The following is a 21,160-nucleotide window of genomic DNA, read 5'->3' on the forward strand; positions in this document are numbered from 1 at the left end:
TAATGAAAAGGTAAACATTGCATGAAACGAACCGTCTGTTTCCGCATGTAAGTAACGGTATTTGAGTAGGTGTACGGGAGGATGACTGAAACTTGGACAAATATCGTCACGCAAATGCTTTCGAATGTCGTATAGATCTGCTCTATAAACGTCACTCGTTGTTTTATCTGAATCTGTTAAATTAGTGCAGCAAAATAAAATAGTTTCAATCTAAATCCCAAAATTACTGTCAAAAGTAATTTGTACCATCGTTAAATATACAGTATCGATCATATAAAAAACACCAATGCATTTTTTTTCATACAAAATGATCTAATACAAATAGTTTTTATATCCACAGTTTCCCAACAGATTTTCTTAACAGATTTTCTCATTTTCTGTAGTGAACTACAAATTAGGTAAAGAGCACAAACTTTCGACTCAGCACTAGTTTTCGACCCAGATAGGTGGCCCAATGAACTGTTTGTTTTTTGTTCTATTACATAACTTTTTATTGTGATGCTTTTTTTGTCAAAAATCTATCTGTTGCTATTGAGGTAATAGTTTCTACTCAACTTTTTCAATAGTTGTCTAGAATTTATGGTATTTGTTATTCATTACCGTAAAATTGAAGAATCGATTAACAAACGCGGATATATAATTTAAGTGCCTTTTATATGTTCGATACTGTATCAATCAGAATGCATAGTGGTTTAGTTAGTATGACGCACCATACTAATCAAATGTAAACCAAAAAGGAAGCTCAAACCTGTCAATGTTACTTGGTGTGATTTGTGAGTCCAGCTTTGTTCATTGACGGGATAGCTACTACCTGATAGTAGACAATATTTTTACACCTAACGACCCCCTTACCAATCTGGGGAAAGAGTTTATGGGCACCCAACGACAATCGCGTGCCTCCCAATGCGACATTATTATAATAGTGTGGGCTGGTTTGAGAGGGAAAAGGAAGGAAAACAGTGAATGTCACAGAGGGTGGTATAAATGTGATTTTTTTTATGTACGGGAGAACACTACAAATCAGACTACTTGGTTATAGAGAATCCGGTTAGTATTTTTTTAATGTTTTATGATAACGCTTTATGATTACTTACATTAGTTTTATCGAATGAATTAAATTATGTGACCCTACGAAACATTTCACTATTAAACACTCCATTCCTCGATCCCGGTAGATCAAAAGTGATACATTAACTTCCCTTTTCTTATTTGCCTCTGACTGCAAGGACGTGGCCAGCGCAGTTGTTGTCCTTGATCAAATTCCGATAACGGCAACCATGATAACAAATAGTAAAATACTAAAAAATCTTGAAATGGTGCATTCTGCATCACCACCCTCTACATTCTGGGTAGGATACTAACTTTGGTTTGGAGCTAAAAATAGACAACGACCTACTACGATTGATAGCTGACACAACATAGCATTGTTGTCTAGCTTGAAGAGGTAATGTAAATGTAATAAATGTAGCTATATATTCATATAAAAAGAAAGTTTGTTCTGGATTTGAAGGCATGAGCAACAGAGAGAGAGAGAGAGAGAGAGAGACAGGTGGAATTCAAATTAGTTTGCGTTGTGACTACAAGGTCAAACTTTTAGCCTAATCTAAGTTGTTGGTAATGTTGCGGTGGTGTTCACAACAAAACTATTAGGGGACTCAGGTTCTCTCTGTATGAAAATTGAACTTGTTTCTAAATATGCCCAAGGCCGATATTGTTCATTTGGTCAAAGTCAGCGTCAATATTTGCTTTGAAGAAATTTCAGTAGATAACCGTAACGAAGGGGGGCCCAGATTGCATTAGCGGTAAACGCACAGCTATTCAGCAAGACCAAGCTGAGGTTCGTGGGATTTGAATCCCGGCGGTCAAGAATCTTTTCGTAAAGTAAATTTTCGCGACTTCCCTGGAAATAGAGTATCTTCATATTTGCCATAGAACGCTCTCAGTTAATAACTGTGGAAGTGCTCATGAACACACTAAGCTGAGAAACAGTCATCCCGGTTGGGACGTAACGCCAGAAAGATGAAGAATCGTAACGGAAACTATATTTTGCTTTCGTTGAAACCTCTGAAATTAGTATTATATTATAATTATCGCTATTCGGCATTATTTTTTTGAAAAGTTTGTGATAATAAGGCGTAAACCCTGAACAATCCACACAAGTATCATAGTAGATAATTATAGACGAATCAATGAAAGTTTGTGTATAGAATTGTAAAGGAAATTTAGGTCAATTTTGCGTTTGTATTTAAAAAAAATCTATTGGAGAATCCCATTAAGAATTCATTAACCCGTAAAGACCTGAGTGGAAGAAAAAAAACTTAGCAAATACTTAACGGATTAAAATATGTTTTTGTTAGTATACCCGTACACATATCTAGTTTTCAAAACTGGCCAAAGAGTCTCGGAAATGCTCATGTGACCGGAGTCATTCCGTTGAGTCACAGGGTCAGCTCAATCGAAAAGGGTGCTGTACTTTTGTACCCTTGGAGGTAGGCAAATTTCAAGTCACAGATAGTTTCCGGAATCGGTTATAATGTGGACACTACATCCAAGAATTTCAAGAAAAACGCTTCAGTGCGAACCTTTTGAGAAAAGATTAAATTAATTAAACATGTTTCCTGCATTTGACTGATCCTACAAATGAACGTTTTCGGGTCTCCAAGACGCCTCAAATTTACTATAAAATGGCTTATTTGTAACTAAACATATGTGTCAAGCTTATTGAAACACATTTTTGAGAACTATTCTGTTTGATCTCGAGAATTGAAACAATTTAGTATCCATCAAAGCTATAGCCGGCCCTTCAGAGAATTAAGTTCGAGTGCGATACATTCTAAACGGTCTAAAACTGTCCATTTATTATGTTGAATATCAGATTTTAATGATTGATGCAAATTAAAATGATGCCTACTCCCAAATAGACCACGTGCTGGTTGATGGACAACATTTCTCAGATGTCATGGATGTCAGGACCTTCCGAGGCCCTAATATCGACTCGGATCATTATCTCGTTGTAGCTAAAATTCGGGCGCGGTTATCCAGCGACACGAGTTCCACAACAAACAGAACGCTGCGCTTCAATATACAACGCTTGTCGACTGATGGAGTAGTTGCACAGTACCGTCAGCAACTAGACGAGCAGTTGGGAAGAATCAACGTTGCTCGAGACGTCGACAGCCTGTGGGACCCTATCCACGAAGCTGTGACAACAACGGCGAGGGAATTGATCGGCACTGGTCAACGACGAAGACAAAACGACTATGAAGACGAAGACGAAACGTTCTATGAAGAGTGCCAGAGAGTGACAGACATGAAGAATGTCGCAAGGAGCCGTATGCTTGTGGCCGGTAGCCGACAGAACAGAGAGCGGTACAGGGCAGCGAGAGCCGAAGAAAAGCGAATTCTTCGCAGAAAGAAAAGGCAGCATGGGGTAAGTGTGGTAGCTGAAGCTCAAGAAAGCATGAACCGGAATGATATGCGGAGATTCTATGCAACGGTCAATGCCATGTGCAATGATCGAGAAGAGAATTTGCTGACCGATAAAACGGCGGTGGTTGCCAGGTGGAAGGAGCACTTTCAGCAATTGTTGAACGGTGGAAATGGAAATGTAGCGAGGAACAGGATGAACATAGATGATGACGATCAAGCTGTGGACCCACCGACCATAGGAGAGGTTAAAAAAGCTATCAGTGGGCTGAATAACTGTAAGGCTGCTGGGAAGGGCGAGATCCCGGTCGAGCTTCTCTAGCATGGAAATGAGCAGTTTTACCAGTCGATCCACCCAGTACTTCTGAAGGTATGGGAGGACGAAGTATTGCCCACTGGCTGGTTAGATGGCCTCATCCGCCCTATCTACATGAAAGGGCACAAACTGGAGTGTGCCAATTACAGAGAAATTACCCTGCTGAATTCGGCGTACAAAATTCTGTCGCGCATCCTGTTTAACAGACTGAGACCGTTCGAGGAGTCATTCGTCGGCGAATACCAAGCTGGTTTTCGTGAAGGCCGTTCGACAACGGACCAGATGTTTAGCTTGCGAATGATCCTAGACAAATTCCGGTAGTATAACTTGCAGACTTACCATCTGTTTATTGATTTCAAGGCGGTGTACGACTCAGTGAAAAGATATGAGCTTTGGCAGATAATGCCTGAACATGGTTATCCGGCGAAATTAATTAGGCTGATACGTGCTACGCTGGATGGTTCGAAATCAAGTGTTCGGATCGCAGACGGACGTGACGTTAGACGGATTGAAGCAGGGAGAAGCACTTTCGAATTTACTGTTCAACATTGCACTCCAGGGTGATATTAAGAGATCTGGCGTGCAGGAAAATGGCACTATTATCAAAAGGTCGCACAAGGTGGCTTAGCTAACGATATAGACCTAATTACAATCGATCGCGGGTCAGTGGAAGAGGCATTCGTGCCTCTGAAGAGGGAGACAGCAAGGATAGGCCTGACCATTAATTCTACCAAAACGAAGTACATGGTTGCAGGTAGAAATAGAGTCAGGCATGGTGGTGTAGGTGCTGAAGTAGTATTTGAAGTTGTTGAAGAATTTGTTTACCTTGGAACACTTGTGACATGTGACAACGACGTTTCCCGCGAAGTGAAAAGACGTGTTGCGGCTGGGAATAGGGCGTTTTACGGACTACGTAACCAGCTTAGGTCCCGCAGCTTGCAAGCGGAAACAAAATTCTCCCTTTATAAAACATTGTTTCTTCCGGTGGCTCTCTACGGGCACGAAGCGTGGACGTTGAATGCGTCAGACCGGAAAGCTCTCTTTGTTTTCGAGCGTAAAGTGCTGCGGACAATACTCGGTGGGAAACTCGAAAAAGGTGTGTGGCGCAGATGCATGAATCACGAGTTGTATCAAGTGTACAAAGATACGATTATTATCAAGCGTGTGAAATACGGCAGACTTCAGTGGGCTGGTCACTTAGTGCGAATGTCGGAAGAAAGAATTGCGAAAATAATATTCAGCAGGGAACCAGGTAGAGGTCAGCGGCTTCGGGGAGGACCACGTACAGCCACGCAGTGGAAGAGGACCTGGCGACCCTAAACGTTCGGGGCAACTGGAGAAGTTTCGCCCAAGACCGACGAAAATGGAGCTCTACAATACGCCCGGAAATGGCGTGATGCTACGCTGTAGCCATCAAGGTATCAAGGTAGGCAAATTAACATTTTATAAAATGATTGTCGTTGCAAATATATAGAGATAAGCATGTCTAAAAAAATAGCCATTTGTACCCGACCTGACCCAATAACCCACCGGAATAAATCCGGCCACAGGAAAATAACCTAATTCCTTTAGCCTTACCTAGATAGGGAGCCGGATCCTGTTCTTGGCACTTTTGATTCACTTCGGCAGTGGGGTTTTTTGAAAGCTACAGAGCTCATATATGGCCACAACTTGCGTCGTATCAATGCGCTTCTTGTTGCAAAATTTCAGACAATTCGGTTGAGAAAAACCCCCCATGCCATAGTAAATCATGGAAGTTTCCAAGTGGTTCAGCACCCTATGTTTGCGAGTATACTGACAACAAATTATTTTAATCCGTTATGCATTCGCTGAGCGGTGAAGATTTTAGCATTTTTGCGTTCAATCAAGTCTAGACAAGTTAATTATTCATCATTTATCCAAAAACTACCTCATTTTTTTATGTATCACAGAAGTATTGAGCCATCTCAAATGACTGGGAAAATATTCACAAATTTCCCATGGTTTCTTGATGCATGCGATTCGTTTAAAAATAATTGATTTAAAAAAAAATACGAGCATTTTCAATGATTTTCATACAGCACAGTGGTCCGGAAATCATATTTACGCGGAGAGATGTATTTCGAGCTTCAGAATAAAACATTAGATAAAAATGATCTGATACAAAGATGTTTGTATTGGTAAAGTCCTTTGTTTGGTATTCCACATTTTAATAGAATTGGTATAACTAACTTTCTTATTCGTAGAAATTATGGTATACATGCTTCAGCTAACTTATTTCAAGTAACTTATTTGGTCGATTAAGATTTTTTCCTATGGTTACATAGGGTGGTCCAACGAAAACTGGCTTTCTAGCTTCAGTGTTTCAAATCCTAATTTTAAAGCTTTGAAGTACCGTCGTGCGGGGTGGCATTGGTCCATAAGGGTGACTTTGGGCCAATATTTTTACAGCAAACTAAAACCAGAATAATGAAAACAATGTGGCAAGCTTCAAGAATACGTTATAAATAGCCACTGGATGGTCATGGATTAGTTTTTTGCCTCCCGTGCTAGTCAAGAGATGCATCGAAAAGGGCGGTCAAAGTCACCCCCTAGGACCAATGTCACCCCGCACGGCGGTATGAATAATTTTTGTGAGCGAAGGACTTCGCTATCTCTTTTTTGGGAGCTACCAATGGATTACCTGCTGTGCTCTTGTTTACAGTTGATCAGCAGGAGTTTTCTCATTTTATTTTGTATGGGGAAAGGCATCTAACTTCAAATATCTTGAGAATGAAAACTTTAATCGAAAAAATATTTGGTAGGCATGATAGCCATCATCATCACGCACAACCGACACCATATATTTTTCGAAAATAGTTCCCAATTTTGAGAAATAATTCGTTAGATGCATTTCGCCATACACATATTTTTCGGGTTACCTTTAAGCGATTTTTCGTACATAGACACTAGCACATGTGCGTTACGGTGTGGCGAGTAGCGAATCAGGGCATGCATGTAACCCATTATTTTTTTTGAAAAAAAAAAACTTTTTTTTCCAAAAAAAAATTTCAATAAATTTTGAAACAAATTAAATATCACAATCTTTTTGCATGAATACATGCGTTTTTTTAATTTTTACTGGTATTACGTTTTGTTTTTATGAAGATGCATGAAGATGCTGCCGTAATTTGGCTTTTATATAGAGTACAGAGGTATCCAGATAATTAATTTCATCAATAAAATTTATTGATAATTTTTATTCCTTATAGCTAACCAGACCAGCCGTTACGCACATATATTTATTATCTTAATTAATTGGCTTAACTTTCAGAAGCATCTTGGAGTCTGCATATCTGAGACACTAACTTAATAACTGCTCTTCATATTTCAGCATGTCGTTCTACTACAGAAATTGTAATTCACCCTTAGTTTGGAGATTACTTAATGAGGTTGAATTCATCACATTTAAATAATAAAATTAAAATAAACATCAAGATCTATTTCATGTATAGCTATAATTTTCAATTTTATATATTTCATTACAACTATTTAATTTTTTATGTGCTGGGTATTGGGAGGGTGCATTAAGGCATCATTGAAGTTGCAGCTGGACAATGAAGTGAAGTACCAGCCGGAGTCTAAAATGCCAGCCGGAGTCTGGGAAAAGAAGAAGCATCAGGGGAAGACACTTCTAGTTTTAATCATTTTCAGTATACTGGGGTTGGCGTTTTGTATAATATTAAATTATGTTTTATTATAACATATTAAGTTTTCTACATCACATTACATTACAAAATATGTAATAAATTATTTTGTATTTCGATACTTTATACCATATAACGTATGTACTGTATTGACGTTATATTGGAAAGCGGATGGAGCATCACAGCATCATTGAAGTTATAACTAGACAATAAAGTAGAGTTACTGTACGTGACACAACCTTTGTTTACAGCGTTACGGCATTCACCATTTTCAAAATACTGAGTTGGGAGATTATAAATACCATATTATATAACATTATATTATATCATATAATGTTTCATTATATTAAATTACCTTTAGTAGTAAGTAAGTTCAGGTGAACCCAAACTTTTGCACGATTTGCATCATACTGAGGGGTGAACCCAAACTTTTGCACGATGACTTGACTGACTGTTTCATTGATTTTGAATACTTTCCAGATTTTTTCGCCAAAATTTCGTGGGGTCTCTTCAAAGAATATAAGATTACGATTCTAAACAATTTTTTTATTTTTCATGTCAATAGAACAGATTTGCCATACCCGTAGTTTACTTTGATTCAACCATGAAAATAATTATAGTGTATCCAAGACATGTCAGTGAGGGGTGATGCTAGCGTAAAAAGATGTAATTACAGTGGGATTCCGTTTTTGGCAACAAAGTCAAAATTTTCAGGTGCCAAAAACGAAACCCATATTTTAAATTTTATTTTTCAAATATTGGTTTCAACAACATCAGTAGAATGTCTTTACATGATCCTAATGGAATCACATGGCATAAGGACTTCGGAACGGTTCACTTCGAAGCAGTTTTCCGTAGGGTTGTACTGTGCTATAAATCTATTGCACAGTAATGTTAATTGTGACAAACGTTTAACATACTTTTTACGCCTAAAAATCGTCAATAATTGTTTGGAAGCTTTATGCATACTATTTGTATGAGTGGGCCTCGTCAAATTAATAATCGCATAACTGACCTTTATTCAAGAACTCGACATTTTCTTAAAACTGTGTGAGAATACGAAAAAAATAAAATGTATTATTGCGTTCTTACAAAGACGTATTTGTAAAACAAAAACGCTGAGTATTGCAAAACGGCATATCTTTATTTTAATTTGTTGAACATTAAAAATCAGTTCAACTTTTAGACTTTAGGAAAACGCTCGGGCTCTGAAGCATCTTGATAAGAACCCGTAGGATCTCACCTTGAATTCTCAAGATCTCGCTAAGGATTTTTGGATTCTGTCAGAAATACTTAAAATATTTCTAGATATCCACATTATCCCGCTAGAAAATTACAGGACACCCTAGCAATCTCAAGAGTTTATTAGGAATCACCAGATTTTGGGCATAATCCCCAATAACCAATTATACATTCTCAGCAAACCGCCAGAAATTCTCAGTGCCTGTTAGAAATATGTAAATATCCTCAAGAATGCGTTAAAATTTCTGAGAAGTCCCCAAAGAACCGAAAATCCTTAACTGATTTTTGTAGACCCAGCTCAAAAGGAACAATTTGATTATGTTCTGACCCGTATACATATCGGCATATCTATTTTTTTGAATTTGATGAACATTCAAAACCAGTTTAACTTTAAGACTTTAGCAGGAATTTTGACAAAAACAGTAAGTTTAGAGTTATTCCTTTAATCTATGTTTCTGATAAAGTAATTCATTTCATAATGAATGATCGACTGCAGTCAAAAGGGCAAACATAAACATGAGGAGATCCATAAATGCGGCTTGTAATTTTGTAGAATATCATTTTAACATGAAATGAGTTATAATTGAGATTGATACATGTTTTACATTTACCTTATGATATCAACAGAAATTTGCAGGATCCCACTATGTAACCTCAACAGCCTGATACTAATCTTCAGATGCTTATAAGGAATCTACAGGAAAATTCTAGGGCTCTGTAGCATCTCGCCTAGAATTCTCATGATCCCTCCAAAGATTTTGCTAGAAATTAGCATCTTTGGATTCCGCCAGAAATACTAAAAATATTTCTAGAAATCCATATTATCTCGCAAGAAATTTACAGGACGCCCAAGAAAATTACAGGAGCAAACTTGAGCTTATAAGGAATCACCAGATTTTGAACATAATTATACATTCTCAGGACGCCGCCAGAAATGTTCAGAGTCCGCTAGGAATCTGTAGATATCCTCAAGAATTGCATTAAAGAACCGAGAATCCCCAACGGATTTTCATAGATCCAGCTCAAAAGGAACATTTTGATTAAAAATCTTGTATAGGATTCAGAATCGTCTCTTAACAAATCTAACGTCTTACAGAACCTCTAACGAACGTAGCTGTAAATAGTTGACGCAGAAAGATCAATTTGCATACCAATACCACAGACAAAAAGTTAAAACACTGTCAATCGTTTTTATCGCACGGTTCAATGATAGTATTGAGAATAAAGTGTAGTTTGGACTGTGTTTGTTTGTCATGGTGGCAGTGGGATTCTTGAAAACAATATTATAGAATATAGTAAAATATGTAGTCCTTTCATGGATTATATATTGACACTTCTTTAATTCTCTAGACTAACTCAATTTATTTAATGAGATTCCTTGAAAGTTATGATACACGACATTTTGCTGTATTTAGGTATATCTATTACTGTGGTGTGTTCTTACTTACGCAATTTATGTAAATACATAATAATAAAAACAATGAGCCTAAAAGTAGAGACGATACTTTGTATGAGTCATAGAATTTTTGTTCCTCTTATGCCGGTGCTTGTGCTCAAAAAAGCTGTTCCAAATATAGAAAAGTGTTTTTATAATGTATCACCCACTAGCAGACTCAAGTGGGCTAGTCACTAAGCATGAATGCCTAAGAAAAGAGTTTAGTTTCTAGTTAAAGTACTAGTTCAGATTATTGGCCTCATGAAACATTGCGAATGCATGACCATCCCTAAGTAAATAAGCGTGTACGGTAGCCATTAGTGTTTGGTGAGATTTTGGGGAATATCGACGAAAATGGAGCTCTGGAATGTAATCGCTGTGTAGTTGACATGTTATTCAAATGACTACATCACAGACACGAAAATATTTGCAAAAAAATACAAATTTTAATGGTATTCAAAAATGTTGCCAAAAACGGATCCATTTTGTTGACAAAATCGGGGGGTGCCAAAAATGGAGCATGCCAAAAACGGAGCATGCCAAAAGCGGAGCATGCCAAAAACGGAATCCCACTGTGTTTTGCATTTAAAACATGATAATGAAATTTTCGACAAAAACACAATTTTATCTCAAACAAGTGTAGTCCACAATTTTACATACATAATATAATCGACTTTCTTATTTGCAAAAAGTAGAACATCAGATTTAAAAGGAGCCCAGATAGCCATAGCGGTAAACGCGCAGCTGTGCAGCATGACCATGCAGAGGGTCGTGGGTTCAAATACCGCTGGTCGAGGATCTTTTCGTAAAGGAAATTTTCTCGATTCCCAGGGCATATAGAGTATCATCGTACCTGCCACACGATACACACTAAGCTCAAATCACCGAAGTCGGTAATTTATTTACCGAAATCTCAACAGCTGAACGGTCGGTAATCGGTTCGGTAAACGAACCGATTACCGAATTTCGGTGATTTGAATTTTCGAGCGCGGCTGTCAAAACTACCGAACGTTCGGTAATTTTTACCGAAAAAATGTAATCCATGACCCCCGTTTGTTTTTCCTCTTGCTTCTCATCATCACAATACAAAAAGACAAAATATCACAATAATCTCATATTTTTATTCAATCTTCATGATTGTACGATATTCATTCGGGTTTAAACTGCTTTACGACACGGATAGATCCAGAACCAAGCAATACTGAGGGTGAGGCTGTCGTTGTTGCTGGTTAAAGCTGGCTACGTTGCAACTAATGCGGGACGGACAAAACGGCTAGTAGCGTACTGCAAATAATTTTGTTTATTATTGTACAGAACATTAAAAAACTATTATGCTTACCTTCATCCTAATAGTTTTTACACAAAATGTTTGCAGCTGCTTCCAAAGACCCACAAGAAAAAAAAAACAAACACACATGACATGGTGCTGCCAATTTGCAGATTTACCGATTCCGGTAAATTAGCAGGTTAATTACCGAAACATCGGTTGAATGTTTCACCGTTGTCGGTAATGCTGGCGAATCACAGACGCTTCAGTAAAAAGTATGACAGATTCACGTCAATTTACCGAAATTCGGTAGTTTTGCTGTCAAATACTACTGGATTACCGAAAAGTCTGTAATTTAGTGAATTACAGATCAAATTCGGTGATTTTGTTTACCAAACTCTCACACTCTGTTTGAGTGTGTATACACATGCAAAAATGGTCAATCGGCAAAGAAAGCTCTCAGTTAATAACTGTGGAAGTGCTCTAATCTAATCTGAGAAGCAGGCTTTGTCCCAGTTGGGACTAATGCCAGAAAGAAGAAGAAGAACATCAGATTTGAATTAAAAAAGTTTTTAATGTAGCATAAAATGTGACCAATTCTGCGAATTTTGCCAAAATTAACACAGGATGGTCCAAAAAAATGTCATTTTACATTAGTTTTTCTATTATTTACTTCTTGCCTGAGTATTATACGAAGTTTTATTGGAAAAAACAATCTTTGTTTCTAAGGAATTTCATTAGAGTTACAAAACTGAACACAGTTATATTTTTTTTATATACAAATCGGACTCGATTGTCCGTGATTCGATTATCCGGAATTTTAGACTCGATCAACCGGAATATGTTTTTGGATATTCCCGTTTTTCATTATAAATTTCGAGGATGAAGCATTGAAAATTTACCTAGAAAAAATCTCTTACCCTTATGTTCGAGAAGCTAATGCAAACAAAAAAAAAATGTATTTTTAATACTTTCAAAATATTTTAAAATTTAGCACTTGAGTAATGCAGAATGCCGAAAATCTGATGTCTTACCGGTTTTTATCAATATTAATGTCCTAAGACGGTCTAGTCGTGGACTGAGAGCCTCGTAAATAATATGAACAATATATAAATCAATGCTTTGATCCCAATTCAGTGGAGAGCTAGTTTGAAATGGTACTCTCTTCACTTGATATTCCGATAGGACTTCACTCGGTAATTCCCATTGTGCGTACAGCTGAACCAGCTAAAGGGTGCGCACTCGATGGCTCAATCAGAAACTCGCCTTCACCGGCGATGTTTACAGCCGTAAGTGTAATCAAACAATCAAATTTGTATTAACAGATTGTGTTCCGTACAAAGTGCGGCACTTGGAGGTGGCGAATCAAACCACTCGCCTGTGGACAGAATCAATTTGATTCTCAATTTGTCTGCAACCATGCTGATGTCTGCTGGAAAGGTTTATCAATGCCACTCACTGAAGAACTGCTATACGTGAATCCAATACCTTCCCGAAGTATCCGTTTTGGGCAGCAAATCAAGCAAGCTGATCGTGTTTCACCTCTGCTAATCGCAATTGCTCACGCCTCAACTGATAAAGGAATCAGCCAACCACGGACGGTACTATCTTTGATCATCATTAGCCTATGGACGGATTGGAACATGGTTGTTTACAGTCGTACCAAGCAGCTGGTCACGGAACAAAACAATATCTTGTTCCAGAGATAACGCCAAGTCGGTCAACTATCTATCGCATCGGATCTCCGTCGTCGTTGATATCAATTTACACAGAAAATATGCACATTAGGGTGGACCACGTAGTGATCAAAGTGTTAAAATCTTAGATTACTTTACCATTTTTTTTATTCGCTACTGTGAAAGATTGAGCAAAATCCGACAACTCTGAGAGGGGCTAAACAAGCTTGAATTTTGAATGGAGAAAATCGACCAAATTTATGGTAAAACTGCGTCAGCAACAGTTTTGACCATATGGTGTGCTGTAGTACATGGAATTCATTAGTTATTTGTAAAGATAAGACTACAAAATGAAAGAATTTTCCTTAAGAAACAAATAAATTATACTGAGATTTGGTTTTTCCATAGATTTTGTCGATTTTCTCCATATAATCTTCAAGCTTAAAAACGTTTAAAACCCCCTTAGAGTTTATAGATTTCGCTAAAATTTTCACAATAGCTTCTGGGGCTCCAGATGAGCAAATGTTAGTGGTGTAACTTTAGATTTTTACAATTTGATGTTTTTCATATAACTATGGACCACCCCAATGCTCATCCTCCGCCTAAAAGCTGCATTTTTCTTGCTTCTCAACAACTGTTACATAGATTCACCACCTTTTTCCAAACAATGGTCAATATGTGCAGTGCATTGCTGCCGATGCATCTTGACTAAACAAAGCTGTCTGGAACTGTTGATCGTTCGATTCCGATACGGCGTTTGGCTTGGACCACGTGTTTGCCGTCAATTCAGCTCAGCCACAGGAAATTGCTTTGTTGATATGAGCATTTATCGATGCGCATCCCAGCGAGTGGGAAGTGGTCTAATTTGACGGGCAAAAAAAATCAAGGTGTGAACACATTTGGCACATTTTGCAGACACCTTTAAATACATTTTTGCAGTTTGGAGAGAGATGATTGATGGCGTTTCGGGTTTCTGGGCGTTGGAATAATTGAAGGTCAATTAAAACATACATTATGGTCTACTTTCAGATTAGTTGTTGAAAAAAAAAAACAATTTTCAATAATTTCAAATCCCCAGAAATATTTGGAAACAATTGAAATACGTTAATAGTTTATTAATAATTCAGAGAGTTTTTCCGAGGATTTTTCAAGCGAATCTTGAAGGAACTCTTTGAAATATTCTAATAATGGCGCATTTACTAATTCTTCTAAACATTCTTCATCATATTTTTAGACATTCGTCTTCGAATTATCCAGGAACCACACCTAAAATATGTTCTGATATTAATTTAGGATTTTTTTTTAAGGAACGCTGAAATTACTTTGTTCGATTCCTAACATTTAAACATTTTTTTTAAATTTTAACTTTAGGGGTATTCAATCCCTGGGCTAGCTCATCTCACAACGCTGATGAGAATGAATTCAATCTGCTATAGGGAGCCGGATCCTATTCTTAGTACTTTTGATTCCGGCAGTGGGTATTTTTGAAAACTACTAAGCTCATATTTGGTCACAATATACGTCGCATTGGTGTGATTCTTTTTGTAAAGTTTCAGAAAATTCGGTCAAGAAAATCCCTCAAGCTGAAGTGAATCACGGAAGTGCCGGTCTTATGTGTTAATACTGTTAATACTTTATTTTACACAAAGTTTCAAATTAATGTGGAGCGTGTTTTTCACACCTCTCCTATATGATCACTTGGTTTATGGACAACCCCTAAGGAAAAAGAGATATGCACGTCTAAAAATAGACCCCATTTGTGGTCCTTAGCCGCTTGTCCTAACTCCTATCCCTACCTCCCCGTGGTGCCGCCTGGGGTACGAGTAACCGTAGGGAAGATCGGGTAACCAATACTGGTGGGAACTTGGTCGTATGCTGACAGTGAAGGGGAGCTCCTCTTTTCTGAGGGTGTAGTTTATCAGAGCGTCTGTTCTCCATGTTAGGGGCGGCTCAAAACAGCGTCTGTTCTCCATGTAAGAAGCGGCTGATCATCGTCCTAGTGCCAGCGTGCGACTCTAAACAGTGCTGTGCACGATGATCCTCCGGCGAGACAGGGGGTTGGTGCAGGCCTTACAAGCCAGCCGTAAAAATCATCAGTACAGGAAGCATACAATGTAAATTCGAACCGGAACAATCGGCATAGACCCAGGCATCGTAAACGGACTAACGGTTGGAAAATCGGATCATGGAACTGTAAGTCTCTCAATTTCTTGGGAAGTACCCGCATTCTTTCCGAATTATTGAGGGTCCGCAAGTTCGACATCGTAGCGCTGCAGGAGGTTTGCTGGAAAGGGTCGACGATACATACGTATAGGAATGGTTAAACCATCTACAGAATGTGCAAGTTGAGGATCAAAGGCCGTTTCTTCAATGTCAGCAAAATCAACGTACACAGCCCTCACCTAGCAAGTGACGATGACGATAAGGACGCTTTCTACGCGCAGCTGGAACGTGAATACGACGGCTATCCAAGCCATGATGCCAAAATCGTTATCGGAGATCTCAACGCTCAGGTTGGCCAGGAGGAGGAATTTGGACCAATTATAGGGAAGTTCAGCGCTCACCAGCTTACGAACGAAAACGGCCTTAGACTGATTGATTTCGCCGCCTCCAAAAATATGACCTACTTCCAGCACAGCCTCCTGTATCGGTACACCTGGAGATCACCCCAACAAACTGAATCGCAAATCGACCACGTTTTGATTGATGGAAGACACTTATCGGACATTATCGACGTCAGAACCTATCGCGGCGCAAACATCGATTCGGACCACTACCTTGTGACGGTTAAAGTGCGCCAACGACTCTCCGTTGTGAACAACATTCGGTACCGACGCCCGCCACGGTACAATCTGGAACGACTCAAGCTACCCGAAGTCGCAACTGAATACGCGCAAAGCCTTGAGGCAGCGTTGCCGGAAGAGGGAGAGCTCACCGAAGCCCCTCTTGAGGACTGCTGGAGTAGTCTCAAAGCAGCCATTAACATCGCAGCGGAAGGTGCCATTGGGTTCGTGGAAAGAAATCGACGGAACGATTGGTTCGACGAGGAGTGTCGGACGGTTTTGGACGAGAAGAATGCAGCAAGGCACCCGTCAAAACGTGGAACGATACAAACAGGAGCGAAGGCAGCAAACCCATCTATTCCGGGATAAAAAGCGTCGCCTGGAAGAGTTGGAGAGCGAGCGAAGAAATGGAGCAGCTGTATCGTTCTTAAGAAACACGTAAGTTCTACAAGAAACACAATGCATCCCGCAAAGGCTTTGTACCGCGAGCCGAAATGTGCCAGGATAAGGATGGAGGTATCTTGACGGATGAACGTGAGGTGATTGAAAGGTGGAAGCAGCACTACGATGAACACCTAAACGGCGCAGAGGAGGAAGATCAGGACAGCAGGAGGAATGGTTCCATCAGTTCGGCGGATGAGGGAGGCGTGCCAACTCCCACAATAGACGAAGTTGAGGATGCTATCAAACAGCTCAAGATCAACAAAGCAGCTGGAAAGGATGGTATTGGAGCAGAACTTTTTAAAATGGGCCCGGACAGGTTGGCCACTTGTCTGCACCGATTGATAGCCAGGATCTGGGATACAGAACAGCTACTGGAAGAGTGGAAGGTGGAAATGGAATACCCAATATACAAAAAAGGTGACAAGTTAGAATGTGAGAACTATCGAGCGATCACCATTCTTAACGCAGCCTATAAAGTGCTTTCCCAGATCCGCCGTCTATCGCCACTGGCAGACAGATTTGTGGGAAGTTATCAAGCCGGTTTTGTAGACGGGCGATCGACGACAGACCAAATCTTTATGTTGCGGCAGATCCTCCAAAAGTGTCGCGAATATCAAGTCCCTATAGGGTATAGGGTATAGCGTATACGCACCACCTATTCATCGATTTCAAAGCGGCCTATGATACCATCGACCGCGAAGAGCTATGGAAGATTATGGACGAGAATGGTTTTCCCGGGAAACTGACTACACTGATCAAAGCAACGATGGATAGTGTACAGTGCTATGTGAAGATATCGAGTGCATTATCGGTCCCGTTTGAAACACGCAAAGGACTTCGACAAGGCTGACTCCTGTTCAATATTGCGCTAGAAGGTGTTATGAGGCGGGCGGGCTACAACCTGCGGGGCACGATCTTCAATAAATCCAGCCAGTTCATCTGCTTTGCTGACGACGTGGACATTGTCGGAAAAACGTTCCAGGTGGTTTCTGAACAGTATACCAGGCTGAAACGTGAAGCAGATCGGGTTGGATTGAAGGTAAGTACGTCGAAGACGAAATATCTGCTGGCTGGAGGAACCGAGCGCGATAGAGCTCGCATTGGCAGATGCGTGATGATCGACGGGGATGAGTTCGAGGTGGTGGACGAATTTGTCTACCTCGGATCATTGATAACGTCGGATAACAACTGCAGCCGAGAAATTCGAAGACGTATCATTGCCGGAAGTCGTGCTTACTACGGACTCCACAAGACCTTGCGGTCTGGTAAACTTCACTTCCGTACTAAGTGTACCATGTACAAGACGCTGATAAGACCGGTAGTCCTCTACGGGCATGAGACATGGACAATGCTCGAAGAGGACCTGCAAGCGCTAGGAGTTTTTGAACGACGTGTGCTTAGGACGATTTTTGACGGAGTATGTCAGAACGGCGTATGGAGGAAAAGAATGAACCACGAGCTTGCGCAACTCTACGGTGAACCCAGTATCCAGAAAGTCGCCAAAGCTGGAAGGGTACGATGGGCGGGACACGTTGTGAGAATGCCGGACAATAATCCCGCAAAAATGGTGTTCACCTCAAATCCGGCCGGTACAAGACGAAGGGGAGCGCAACGAGCTAGGGGCTTTGACCAAGTGGAGCAGGATCTTGGAAGTGTGGGGCGATCGAGAAATTGGAGGATAGTAGCCATGGACCGAGTTAGTTGGCGTAATATTGTGGCGCAGATCATGTCTTGAAGGACGTAGAGCCAGCAAAAAAAAATGTCTAAAAATAAAAATACAAAATATCTGAAATCATAATCTCCAATTTATGATTAAAAATTAATCCATAATAAAACGTGTTTATATCGATTTTGGATAGCGAAAAAATATACAGACATCTCTCCATCTCCATCTTACTTCCCACCGCGTTTTCTCAGTTGAATTGAATCAGAATGACTACAATTTTCTTACACAGTTAGAGACTATACAGAATTAAAATTTGACTAGAAAACAGTTGATATACGGGGATGGGAGGTGCAGCTGTATATATATGTAGAGAATCTAAGAATACATCATCCTGTGAAGAAATTTGAGTGCTATTCTTTTTAATCGCTATAGGGGAAAAGCACTAATTTTCGACCCAAAAGAAATCTGTGCCAATTTTCGGAGTTTCATACAGAATAAGCCTAAGACGTATGAATGGGTCGAAAATTGTTGCTTTTCCCCTATGAAGTCAAGTGTTTGTAATACGAATCATGTTCGAAATTTTAACATATAACGTTTATGAACGGAACTCTTAAATTACATTCAATATTCATACAATTCATACAGTGAAGTATAACACATCAAAAAGCATATACAATAAATCATTCTGTATGATTCTTCCGTGTTATCGAGCCTCAAAAACACTTTACTTTCGAATGGCGAGTGACGATTTTGATTCCGCAACACATATAATTTTAAATAAATAGAATTGTGCTGACTTTGCATAATTCTTATTCCGAACGCTTCCTCAATTTTGCCTCATATTTTGGACACTTTGATTCGAATTCCGGACAGCTCATGAAGATCATAAATTAAAAAGTCAAATCATCAATTGCAATCGTCAGACCACTAAAGAAACGTCTAAGGCAGCTAAGCATCATAAATTTACATAGCTTTTCATGGAAAATGCATATAAAAACAAGCCTCGATAGTGAGAACTTTTGAACGGAAAAATTGAAACATTTCATTGAAGTGAACGTTGAGATTCAGAGAACAGCTTAATAATTTGAGAAAAAAAGCGTTATATTTCATAGGGTAGTTCCAAGTTTTGCTTTTTTTTTAATAAGTTCGAAACCCTGAAAGAAATTGTGTGATCATGGTAACCAGTTGTTCGAGTCTAATTTCTTGTTGTAATGAAATTGCTTGCGGTTGATATCCTTTAGTCACATGTGGTATTGTCACTTGCCGTTTTGACGGCAATACACTCACCTTTGACCTAGCTCGTCCACTTTCCCTCTATCTTGACAGAGGTCCGTCGTTGAGACAAGATCACACACCGCTACCTTCAGTATGTTACTTCCTGCAGCTCGTTCACCCGCTACTTCAGTATTTACAAATATTCGCATTCACATTGTTTCTTCTTGACAAGGCAATTAATCACTTCCTATCATAAAAAGTCGTCAACCACTGACTGTTGTTAGCTTCCGACCTACTCTTCTTTGTGCTGTACAGTATTTCTTCGCTCTTGTACAAGAACTTTGGTTCTTGTTGTTGGAATAAACGCACTTTTATCACTTCTTTGCTATCTTGCTTTCACTTTTAACTGATTACAGAATTTCTGCGAAAATTCACTATCAAACCGCATCAACAGTAGCCAACTGAAAACTGCGTTCAACATCGCCCTCTGTCGTACAACATAGCGATGCGTCCCGAAATAAGCGACATCGCCGCCGTTTGATGACACTTTAGCACGCGCACCCGTTCCAACAAGACACCGCCCTATCACTACGGTTTTTGGACACCTACAGCACCTCGACCTTATCGTAATGGGTGAGGAGGGGGATCTTAATTCGCTAATTTTACGCTGCGTTTACCGTCGTCGTCGCCTGGCTGAGTGACTGACTGACTGTTCCGGTCTGGCATCGGTAGTCAACTAAGAGCAGCCTTTCGCGGCCGGTGGCGCTCTGCTCCGGCTTTGCACCTACGCAGCTAGAGATACCCGAGCAAGGAATGAGAACTAATTGAACACTAATTTTGATGTTGTGATATTATCGTATATTATAATTCAACATTAGGGATGATTGAAATTCGCGATTTCAAGGGAGTGCGAAATAAGGGAAATCTTGCGAAATGCTGTGAAATTGTATATGTCTGGAGAATGTATATAATATTATGCTTTTTTTAAATAGTCAAGGTTGCAACAAACTTTGTTTTTGTTTTTTTTTCTAAATCTTGAAACTTTCATTCAATTTCTAGTTTTATTTCATTTCTTGAAAAGTCATTCTAGTGTTAAATTTTGTACAGTAATGACGATTTTGTCTACCCTCTCCTTTTTTGCCCGAGCCTAAAATTTATATTTATTCAAATAAGACTAAACACCTCTATACTGGCAATATTGGGTACATAAAGTTAATTATGACCTTGGCCACATTTTATACAATAATCTAAAGACCGAATATTGAAATTTAAAAATCTTAATAATTATCCAAGAAACTTATCAATGTTACCTTGGATTACGGTGCATAGAAAATAGAAGTAGAACCACCATGTTTATATTAACAAAATCATAAAACTAAGTCTTTAAGTTACAATTAAATTTGAAACCAGTTGATTTTTTTCCCCGATTTTAGCTCTTTTCCGATTTAGTCAATCCTAAATGCAGCATGGGGCTAACAACATCGATACATTACTGTATTTCAATTTAAAAATTTTAAAAGATTTTTCTTAGATACCGCTTAATTTACACAATTAAAGTAAATTTGCTTTGAAAATTTCATTTCTTAAAAAATATTGTCCAAAGTATAGAACTGCGAAATTTTCTATATTATTTCATAGGTCACCCACAGAATTTTTAATGTTTTGTCGCGAATATCTATTGCCCCTACTCAATTTGATAATGCAGTCAAGTCTACCCGACTCGATGTTTTATATCCTGATATCGACTTTAAGAACTATAGTAATATTTGGTTTTCATGAAGGTTCCTTGAAACGCAGTTATATTGAGTTTGTGTTCCATAACTCGATACATCCCTTACTCGATGGTACCTACATTATCGAGTTATGCAGAGTTGCTCTATTCTGATCGAGTTAACAACAATCTTACAATGAGGTAATTTTGGATGAGAATGAAAAGAATAATAACAAATTTTGATTGCACATTATAAAACTGAATACTTTTATTTAGTTAGATCTTAAATTTCTCGTTTGTCACTCTCCATCAGA

General features: G+C 39.0%; 1 protein-coding gene across 1 annotated transcript in view; it reads right to left on the minus strand.

The window, feature by feature from the left end:
* Positions 1 to 19,875, minus strand: part of LOC5567008 (cGMP-dependent protein kinase, isozyme 1) — a 176,099-nt gene extending 156,224 nt beyond the window's left edge. The window contains exon 1 of the mRNA XM_021847821.1: positions 19,208 to 19,875. The gene's annotated coding sequence lies outside the window, so the exon portion shown is untranslated. The remainder of the gene's footprint in view (positions 1 to 19,207) is intronic.
* Between the last annotated feature and the right edge of the window lie 1,285 nt (positions 19,876 to 21,160).

This window comes from Aedes aegypti, chromosome 2, assembly GCF_002204515.2.
Source record: "Aedes aegypti strain LVP_AGWG chromosome 2, AaegL5.0 Primary Assembly, whole genome shotgun sequence".
NCBI classification, from domain to species: domain Eukaryota; kingdom Metazoa; phylum Arthropoda; class Insecta; order Diptera; family Culicidae; genus Aedes; species Aedes aegypti.